The sequence below is a fragment of the Schistocerca americana genome, chromosome X, assembly GCF_021461395.2.
Source record: "Schistocerca americana isolate TAMUIC-IGC-003095 chromosome X, iqSchAmer2.1, whole genome shotgun sequence".
NCBI lineage: Eukaryota > Metazoa > Arthropoda > Insecta > Orthoptera > Acrididae > Schistocerca > Schistocerca americana.
Window position 1 is genome coordinate 961,879,504 of NC_060130.1, and position 11,150 is coordinate 961,890,653.

Here is an 11,150-nt window from a genome sequence, read left to right on the forward strand (position 1 = left end):
CTGTGTTCAGTTTATCAAGGCCTATCCACTGTGCCAACTTATAACTAAATCTGAGGGGGGTGCGATGGGGAGGCTCCCTTGTGAGAAGCTCACCAATTTATATGCTGGCTTTCTAGAACAGCGCAGGCGCCAGCGGGGCCTAACGTCATCGAAGACCAATCGTAGACAGCGTCGAATACCAGAGCCCTCTGCTGGAGAAACGGGTCGCGGTCTGCGGAAGCGCACCGCTGCGCGGGAAAATGCGGCAGGGAGCGACGGACCCCGTTCGCACGCGCCAATTGTTGGCGCGCGATTTAAGCATTTGCGCTAAGGCTATCCATCTGCGTTGACGCTGTCTAAGATTGGTCTTCGATGACGTTATGCCCCGCTGGCGCCTGCGCTGTTCTAGAAAGCCAACATATTAATTGGCGAGCTTCTCAGCGACGCAATAGTAGCACATGAAGATGGTGGGCACTTGTCTCGCTGAAATATTGTGCGGTTTCTACAATATTATCCGGCGTAATTCCCGGGAACCTATCAAGCAGATGCTGCGCCGGGAAAGCCTCAAACAGCACATAGAATTAAGTGTTAGAAAGTCTTTTTTGATGGTATTTGTCTGGAGTGTAGCCATGTATGGAAGTGAAACATGGGCGATAAACAGTCTGGATAAAAATAGGCTAGAAGTTCTCGAAATGTGATGCTACAGAAGAATGTTGAAGATTGGGTAGGTAGATGTGACACATCTAATGAGAAGGTAATGAACAGAACTGGGGAGACAAGGAGTTTCTGGCAAAACTAGACAAAAAGAAGGGATCGGTGGAAAGACGTCAAGGGATCATCAGTTTAGTGTTGTAGGGAAGTGTGGGTCGTAAAAATCGTTGAGCGAGACCGTAGGATGAATACAGCGCGCAGATCCATAGAGATGTAGATGCAGTAGTTATTACGAGATGAAGAGGCTCGCAAAAGATAGAGTAACACGGAGAGCTGCGGCAAACCTGTCTTTGGACTGAAGATCAGAACAACAACAACAACAACAGTGGAGTGTCATTCAGTAAGTCTGCAGGTATGGTGCGATAGGTGGATCAGTTTGTTTGACGGTTTCGGGATGGATGCAATCCGGGCTCGGAGCCTGTTTGTTCTTTTTTTGTTTATTACCAGTGTAGCTTCCTCGCGAGAAAAGGGGACAGTGATACCCTAGTTTTCGTATTTGTCATCTAGTAGTCAGCGGAGGTCAGTGCGAAGTTGATTGTCCAGGGTGTGGTCACAGTGAGGAAGTAGCTTGTTGAGGAGACACTGTACTGTGCGTTTCCAGCCGCTTGTGGTAGCACTAACTGGTTTCTTCAGTTTTAATAATACTGTCGAAGGTTTCATACGTTCAGTCTGCAGTTTAAACGGCTTTCCCAAAAATATTGTTCTTTAAGTTTGTCCTAACATATGTAAGCTAGTGGTCTTTCCTTGTCTTACGTAGTTCATCTTTGTATCGTGTTTTAGCGTCGTGGTAATATTGAAGTCTAATTTCTCTCTCCTGTGCTGACTTCTTAGTCTTAGTCTTGTTAATAGTTTAGTTTAGTCATGTCATGTTCCGTAGATAATTTTCACGATTATTTTATCAATATGATGTGGAACAAGTCAGATTACAAGATATATACACACAAATGAATAGTGATAATATTGATATTTCTGAAATTTTTAGTTCTACACATGCAACTACATTTATAGCTACATTTTTTTTACAAGTTCTGAAACAGGAACTCGTCCATGGAATAGAAGGAGTTGTCCAAAAGCAATGATAAAACTTGATCTGCTACCTGCCAAACACTTTATGTTGTCGGCCAAATGATCAAAGAGTTTTGTTGCTGAATAATGTTCTCCTTTTTGAGCAACTGACAGCTTCAATAAGGAATAGGAAAGGTCATTTTTCCCTCTAGTGTTGTACGTGTGAACTTCACTGTTCTTCGCGAATTTAAATGGATTATTTATAACGAATTTCATAAGCGAATATGTGTACTCTGATGGTGCAGTTAAAATGCCTAACTCCTTGAATAGGTGCCAACATGACATCCTTGGGTGAACAGCACTAATTATTCTCATTGCTCTCTTTTGTGTAATCAATACATTATGTCCAAGTGGTGAGTTACCCTAGAAAACTATTCCATAAGACATTATTGAGTGGAAATATGCAAAGTACGTTAGGTGGCTGATCTTTTTTTTTTCAAGACTAGCGATTATACGAAGAGCGAAAGAAGCTGAACTTAATTGTTTGAGAAGCTCAGTAATATGTTTCTTCCAGTTCAAGTTGTCATCAACGTGAACAACCAAAAATTTGGAGAAATCTACCCTGTTAACTGAGCCCTGTTCATATGCTATATCAATTGTCGGTATAACTCTATTCAGTGTACAGAAATGGATATAGTGAGATTTTTTAAAATTAGGGGAGAGTCCATTTTCTGAGGACCGCTTAATAATTCTTTGAAAGACTACCTTAACAATGTCTTCAGCTGTTTTTTCTTGAATGCGATTTATTATAACACTCGTGTCATCTGCAAAATTATTAGTTCTGCTTGCTGAACGTTAAGTGAGAGGTCATTCACATGAATAAGGAACAGCAGAGGACCCAGAATTTAACCCTGTAGGACTTCCTTTGTGATAACCCCCCATTCACTAGAATTTACCACCCTCCCAACATTATTTGTGTTATTCAGCACAACGTTTTGCTTTCTGTTCGTTATGTATGATTCAAACCAGCTGTGTGTATAGCCTTCAATTCCAAAATGGTTCAAATGGCTCTGAGCACTATGGGACTCAACTGCTGTGGTCATAAGTCCCCTAGAACTTAGAACTACTTAAACCTAACTAACCTAAGGACGGCACACAACACCCAGCCATCACGAGGCAGAGAAAATCTCTGACCCCGCCGGGAATCGAACCCGGGAACCCGGGCGTGGGAAGCGAGAACGCTACCGCACGACCACGAGATGCGGGCTTCAATTCCATAAAACCTGAGTGTTTCTAAGAGTGTAGCATGATACACACAGTCAAATGCCTCGGAAAGATCACAAAAAATACCAACTGGCGATAATTTGTTATTGAGGGCTTTGTACTGTATGATGGGTAAACGTGTAGATGCCATTTTCAGTTGAGTAACCCTTCCGGAATCCGAATTGTGACATGCTGAGTAAATTATTTTCACTTAAATGTGAGACTACTCTTGAATACATAACTTTTCCGAATATTTTAGAAAATATGCTGACCATAGTGCCGTTTGTTTGCGTGCGTCGGGTACTGCAGGTATTGCTTCCTTGGGTGGCAAAATATAGGAAAATCTTCAATCACCTGCCTTAGTTTTGCCAGTTTGCTTGCGTGGCAGCAACCTTGGGCGTTGTGATGTGACTCTGGCGGTGTTTGTTTTAGTGTATATAATTATTGCGTTATGATGACTGAGTATTCTCCTATCGAGCACCTGCCAATTTGCTAGCTGTATTAACGATGTGCCGTTTGCCAGAGAAATGTCTACGTTGCTGCCTACACCGCTATTTCCGCGGTAAGTTGGCCGTTGGTCGGGTTTGTTTAAAACGAAAACATTACATTCATTTCTAACGTCTACTATTATTTGTCCTCTGGCGTCCGTTCTGTCAGACTACCAGAGGGTTGACCTCACATTTATATCTGTCGAGGTAAGTAGTCGTCTGTCATTTGTAAACTGCCCGACTTCTTTTGTTACGTCAGCAAATGGCGCTGTATCCAGTCAATGCTGGGCGTTGATCGACGAGACGATCCATGTTTCCCTGCCTGAAGGTATTTAGACTGTAACCTTAAGTTGTGCACATAGTAGCGTTATTTGTGTTTTTGCAATGTTAGTGTTTACTACAACGGCTACAGCCATGACCTTGTCTGCCCCTGTGATTTGCATGTACTGCCTCGTAAGGCCTGGAATTCTTCCACCTCATGTGTACGGTTCTTGTAGCACATGTCCACGCATATGTCGTTTACCAGCTTGCCAAGCTCTGCGTCCACGTGTGTTCCATACAGTTTAGCTGCAAGACTTTCGCTATGGGAATTTAGTAAAAACGAAGCACTTCGGCGCGTTCTGGGTGTGATCGAGGTACACGTACACATGCGCCATTGCTAGGTTATTATAGGCATCGTTCAGCTTATTGCTTTCATTTCTACGTTCATATTATTTGCGTAAAGGATTACTGAATTCGCATTAACCTTTTGGTGGGTTTTCGCTTCGTAGTGTCATTCTGTCTGTTTGTTGAGTGGTGGGGTAGCATATAGCGTCGTCCAGTGGGTCATTCAGTCTTGTTGCTAGTCTTAGTGGAGTTTTAAAAACTTCTGTGTTTTACAGTCGACTTAGGCGCTAGTTCTCTTCGATGTCATCGTAGTCTACTTTGATTCTTACTACATGGCTTTGTAACTCTGTCTGATGTATTGTATCGCAGTGTTTTTCTCTAGATTTATTTCCGTTTTTCGCTGATGTGGTGTCTCGTCAGGTGAAGATTATGATTTTTTCAGTGTGAGCTTCTTGTGTATTATGTTGTTTTTAGTATCCTATAGTGTGTGGTCACAATTTGTTGTTTGAAGTCTTCTGTTTGCATTTGCTTCGCATTGATAGTTGTTTCTTGCATTTGAGTTGTCTTTTCGTGTGTATTCTCCTACAGATGAAATGTACAGTATGCAAATATAGTTTACATTTTGATGTTTCATATTCAAATTTTTCTGTAGTTGTCATTATATTATACGGTAACCTGTTCTCTGGTGAGGGAAGAATTAATTTGCTTTTATGTTGCTTCGTAATGTCCACATGTACTGTTGTTTCGTCTATGTCATAATCCTGTTCTGGATGGGCCTGGCCGTGTCTCTGATATCTATAGTCATTTTTATGTACTTCTGTTAAGAGTGGTATGTTGTATCTAACAACTATGTCATTATCCTGTCCTTGATGGGTCTGAGCATCACGGTATACTGGGTATCTACCATCATTTTTATGTACTTTTGTTGAGTGTAGTACGTTGTTTTTAACGCGTCCTTTTCTGAGGGCTCCGTCTTCCAGTTCTTATACTCTAAATGTAGTCGTTTGGAGTGTTGCCAGCAGGAAAAGTTCGTGTCTGGTCTGCCTCATTGCATTGTAGTCCATGGCGCCGTAGTAACGTGCATTGCCGACGTTATCTGTTAGGCAAGTATTTTTCTTGCGCAATATTCCACTATTGAGCGGATTCATGTCTGTTGGGAAGTCTATGATCAGCACAGCCCAAGTTGTCGCCTCCAGGCTACTGCACGTCGCCATGCTCTTGTTTTGGCTGCTGGTAATTTGTGTTTGCTTCTGTGACGTGGGATGTTTGTGTTCATGACTGTGTTTTGTTGAAAGAATCTCTGTTCATTTCTGTTGTTGATATTTGTATTCATATCTTTACTTAAATTTCTAAAGCGTGTTGTCGCCTCATTGCTTTTGTTGAGGTATATATTAGCAGGCATTGTTAGAGATTTCATTTTCCGTTTCTTTCTATTTGTCATTTGTAGAATTCTTTGTAAGTAAGGTATTCTGCTCTCCCAGATTTGTTATATATTATTTTCCTGTTTTGCAAAGAACACAACCAAAAGTTGCTTCTTCATGACATTCGCATTTTTTGTGACCAGATTTCGCATATTTCCCTCAGATAGTTTCCGTGTCACATTTTTTCGACGATGGCCAAAATCTCAACAACTGAGGCACTTTTGCACAGACACATAGTCCATAATGTGTAAAGAGTCAAACAGTATGTACAATCTGCCCCCTGTAATAATAGTAACCTCACTTTTGGTGTCACCCCTAGATTATTAATTACCATTCTGATCCCTTTGGGATCTATTTTGAATCGTATTTTGACTTATTCTTGAAATTCGTCTTTGTTGATGTGATCGCTAACGTGTATTTCAAACAGTTCTTCTAGAAATTTTTGGTTTGTAAGTGTTGTTGTAATGCTGCATACTGCCAGTAGTGGTCTTAGCTTTTGGTGTTCTTCGTATAGAATGTCCTATAAGTTCGATGTTTTTCTAATAATCTTCCTCTTGTCTGTTTGTATCTAAGTTCCAAGAATTACTGTGGTTGCTTTATGCCTTAGGTCTTTAAATTTTATTTTGTCGAGTCTAGGGTTTATTGTTTTAATTAAGGTTTCCTTCACAGGTTTAGGATCCTAGTTGTTCTCTGATTTAAAACAGTGGACAGTTGCCTCTTAATATTTTGCTAGTTCAATTTGGTCTTCAATCTTCATTTTCGGCTAGGTGACCCGACTACCTGCCGCGATTCCATCGAAAGTCAATGGTGTTGTCCTCGTTTCAGTGGATAATTTTCGATTTTCTTCCATTAGGGCTACGACCTCCATTTCCAAACGTTGAATTCTGTCTGTTGTGTCAGGAGCATTTGCCATCGCTAATTCCATGCGCAAACTCGGTTTCAGTTCTTAACTCAACATTTTTCCGCGAAGTCTGATTTGACCGAGTGCTAATGCCCATATTTTGTTCCTAGCTGGTGCAGTAATTGTGGTGAACACGATTTACTGCTTATGATCTCATAGAAAATCTGTCAGAATTTCGCTACAACTGCTATAATTTTTGATTCCATGTTTGTACGTCTGGGTGTTACATCCCCTGCTGAGCTTGTTGGTCAGATCACTCCCTGCTCCCGTGTTGGTGTGTTGTAATTCCCGTTTCCTTTTTATGTTACAGTAATGTTAAATTTCGGCGTTTGGTCGCCTTTACCGGTGTTTAATGCACCCGATGCCATTGCCCATACGAGTGTGGTTTCTTTACTAATGCATGCATTGTTTTAGCTAGTTTCATTTAAATTTCGTTCTACATCTACATCATACTTCGCAAGACACCTAACGGTGTGGCGGATGGTATTTCTAGTATCACTAACTGAGTCCATCTTCCCTGTTCGTCTCGCGAATGGCTCGTGGAGAAAATGATTGTCAGTAAGTCAGTGTATTAAATCGTTGTGGTCATTTTGCGAAATGCCTGTGGGAGGAAGTAACATAGTGTCAGATGCTTCCCGGAAAGCTCTGTCTCAGAATTTAAAGAGTAAATTTCTCCGTGATGCACAACGCCTCTTTCGTTGTGTCTGCCAATATAGTTCGTTGAGCACCTCTGTAATACGCTCGTGGCGAGTAAACGATGGCGTGACGAAACGCCCATTTTTCGTTTGATCTTCTCTATCTCCTCTACCAGTCCTACTTGGTAAGGATCCCAGATTAATGAACAATACTCAACAATCAGTCGAACAAGCGCCTTGTAAGCCGCTTTCTTCGTGGATGAGCTATACTTTCGTAACGTTCTTCCTATGAACTCAGTCTAGCATCTGATTTTCCTACTGTTTGTTTTATGTGTTTGTTCCATTTAAGGTGCTCTGGATAGTTACTCCTACTAATTTTACGATAGGTACTGTTTCTGGAAATTTGTCATCAATAGTGCAGTTGTACAATAGTGGATTCCTTGAAACTTCCTGGCAGATTAAACTGTGTGCCGGGCCGAGACTCGAACTCGGGACCTTTGCCTTTCGCGGGCAAGTGCTCTACCGACTGAGCTACCCAAGCACGACTCACGCCCCGTCCTCACAGCTTTACTTCTGCCAGTATTCAGCTCACCTTCCAAACTTTACAGAAGCTCTCCTGCGATCCTTGCAGAACTAGCACTCCTAAAAGAAAGTGAAAATCTCATTCTAGTGGGTTCCTTTTCCATTGTATGCCCATTATGTTACACTTATTTACGTTCCGGGTCAACTGCCAGATGATGCACCATTCAATCATCAATCCTCTGTAGGTCATTCTGCAAATTTGTGCTGTCGTCTGGCGTTGCTGCTTTATTGTAGACAACCACATCATCTGAGAACAGTCTTCAAGAGCACTAGACACTTTCTGCTAGATCATTTATATGCGTTGCAAGCAATAACGTTCCTATCACACTTCCTCGAGGTACTCCGGAAATTACCTTTATATCAGTCTATTTTTTTCCTATAAGACCGACGTGTTGAGTTCTGTCTGTGAGGAAGTCTTGAATCCATTCGCAATTCTGGTCCGATGCTCGTAAGTTCGTATTTTTTCATTAAACGGCTGCACAGACAGTATGGAATGCTTTTCTGATGTCAAGGAGCACGGTATCAACCCGAATTCTATTGTCTACAGTGCTATGGATCTCATAGAGGAACAAAGCGAGCTGAGTTTCACAAGATTTCTGTTTGCTGAATCGATATTGATTTTTATAGAGAAAATTTCCTTTCTACAAAAACATCGTAATTCTTGCACATATAATATGTTCCATAATTCTACAAGAGACTGACGTCAGTAACGTAGGTCTATAATTAGGTGCCTCTGTTCTAAGACTCTTCTTGAAAACGGGAATGACTGGGCTTTTTTGCAGTCGCTATGTACCCTTTGTTGCTCCAGCGATCTGTGATAAACTGCTGCTACAACGGGAGCAAGTTCTTTAGCATAATTTTTTATCATTTATAGGTATCCAGTTTGGCCCCAATGCTTTTCCCCAACTAATGAATTGTAGCCGTTTTTCTACTCCGCGATCGGTTATTTCAGTATCTGGTATTTCAATGCTCGTAAGATGATTGAAAGAAGAGATTGTGTTACGATCTTCTGCGGTGAGACAATTTCGGGAGAACGAATTCAGTGCCGGCCGCGGTGGACTCGCGGTTCTAGGCGCGCAGTCCGGAACCGCGCGACTGCTACGGTCGCAGGTTCGAATCCTGCCTCGGGCATGGATGTTTGTGATGTCCTTAGGTTTGTTAGGTTTAAGTAGTTCTAAGTTCTAGGGGACTGATGACCACAGCTGTTAAGTCCCATCGTGCTCAGAGCCATTTGAACCATTTGAACGAATTCAGTATTTCGACCTTCTCGCTGTTATCTTCCGTTTCGGTGCCAGTATGGTCTTTTAGTTAGCTTATTCTGAAACGCTTACTGATTATACGTAAGACCAAATCCTCTTATGGATTTTACACAGGTCGACTGACAAAATTTCACTTTCAAAGGCACAAACGCTTCTCTCATTGCTCCCCTAAAACTTATTTTCGCTTCTTTCAGTTTCCGTTTGTCAGCTGGGTCTCGACTTCCCTTAAATCTATGCTGAAGCTCTCTTTGTTTAAGACGCAGTTTTCTGACACAGGGGATCTTTTACATCCTTTACGACCTTCCCCACAACATACTTATCTAAGGCAAATTGAACGATGCTTTTGAATTTTTCCTGTTTGTGCTGCACATATTTGTCCTAAGAACCGAATATTTGATACTGATTACCCAGATACTCTGCAGTTTGTATCCTGTCACTCATATTAGACATATTAGACCTTCTGGTGACTAACAGACCCGAACTATTTGAAACAGTTAACGCAGAACAGTGAATCAGCGATCATAAAGCGGTTACTGCATCGACGATTTCAGCTGCAAATAGAAATATTAAAAAAGTGACAAAAAGCAAATTTCAGGGTACCTGATGGCTCAACACAAAATTTTTATCACGATTACAGATAGTATAAAGGATCAGTGGACAAAGTTCAAAACCATTTACAATATGCATTAGATGAGTATGTGCCAAGCAAGATCGTAAGAGATGGAAAAGAGCCACCGTGGTACAACAACCGAGTTAGAAAACTGCTACGGAAGCAAAGGGAACTTCACAGCAAACATAAAAATAACCAAAGCCCTACAGACAAACAAAAATTACGCGAAGCGAAATGTAATGTGAGGAGGGCTATGCCAGAGGCGCCCACTGAATTCGAAAGTAAAGTTCTATGTACTGACTTGACAGAAAATCCTAAGAAATTTGGGTCATACGTCAAAGCGGTAGGTGGATCAAAACAAAACGTCCAGACACTCTGTGACCAAAATGGTACTGAAACAGAGGATGACTGACTAAAGGCCGAAATCCTAAATGTCTTTTTGCAAAGCTGTCTCACAGAGCAAGACTGCAATGTAGTTCCTTCTCTAGACTGTCGCACAGATGACAAAATGGTAGATATTGCAATAGATGACAGAGGGATAGAAAAACAAGTAAAATCGCTCAAAAGAGGAAAGCCCGCTGGACCTGATAGGATACCAGTTCGATTTTACGTAGAGTACGCGAAGAAACTTGGCCCCCTTCTTCTAGCGGTGTACCGTAGGTCTCTAGAAGAGCGTAGCGTTCCAAAACATTGGAAAAGGGTACAGGTCATCCCCGTTTTCAAGAAGGGACGTCGAACAGATGTGCAGAACTATAGACCTATATCTCTAACCTCAATCAGTTGTAGAATTTTGGAACACGTATTATTCTCGAGTATAATGACTTTTCTGGAGACTAGAAATCTACTCTGTAGGAATCAGCATGGGTTTCGAAAAAGACGATCGTGTGAAACAAAGCTCGCGCTATTCGTCCACGAGACTCAGAGGGTCACAGACACGGGTTCCCAGGTAGATGTCGTGTTTCTTGACTTCCGCAAGGTGTTTGATACAGTTCCCCACAGTCGTTTAAGGAACAAAGTAAGAGCATATGGACTATCGAACCAATTGTGTGATTGGATTGAAGAGTTCCTAGATAACAGAACGCAGCATGTCATTCTCAATGGAGAGAAGTCTTCCGAAGTAAGAGTAATTTTAGGTGTGCCGCAGGGGAGTGTCGTAGGACCGTTGCTATTCACAATGTACATAAATGACCTTGAGGATGACATCGGACGTTCACTGAGGCTTTTTGCGGATGATGCTGTAGTATATCGAGAGGTTGTAACAATGGAAAATTGTACTGAAATGCAGGAGGACCTGCAACGAATTGACGCATGGTGCAGGGAATGGCAGTTGAATCTCAATGTAGACACGTGTAATGCGGTGCGAATACATAGGAAGAAAGATCCTTTATGATTTAGTTACAATTTAGCAGGTCAGCAGCTGGAAACAGTTAATTCCATAAATTATCTGGGAGTACGCATTAGGAGTGATTAAAAAAGGAATGACCTTGTAAAATTCATCGTCGGTAAAGCAGATGCCAGACTGAGATTCATTGGAAGAATCCTAAGGAAATGCAGTCCGAAAACAAAGGAAGTAGGTTACAGTACACTTGTTCGCCCACTGCTTGAATACTGCTCACCGGTGTGGTATACGTACCAGATAGGGTAGATAGAAGAGATAGAGAAGATCCAACGGAGAGCAGCGCGCTTCGTT

The 11,150-nt window shown here is 41.7% G+C and overlaps 1 non-coding gene across 1 annotated transcript; it reads right to left on the bottom strand.

Moving 5' to 3' along the window:
- Positions 1-7,476: 7,476 nt before the first annotated feature.
- Trnas-cga lies at positions 7,477-7,551 on the bottom strand. The gene has a single exon. It is a non-coding gene; the product is annotated as a tRNA-Ser (tRNA).
- Between the last annotated feature and the right edge of the window lie 3,599 nt (positions 7,552-11,150).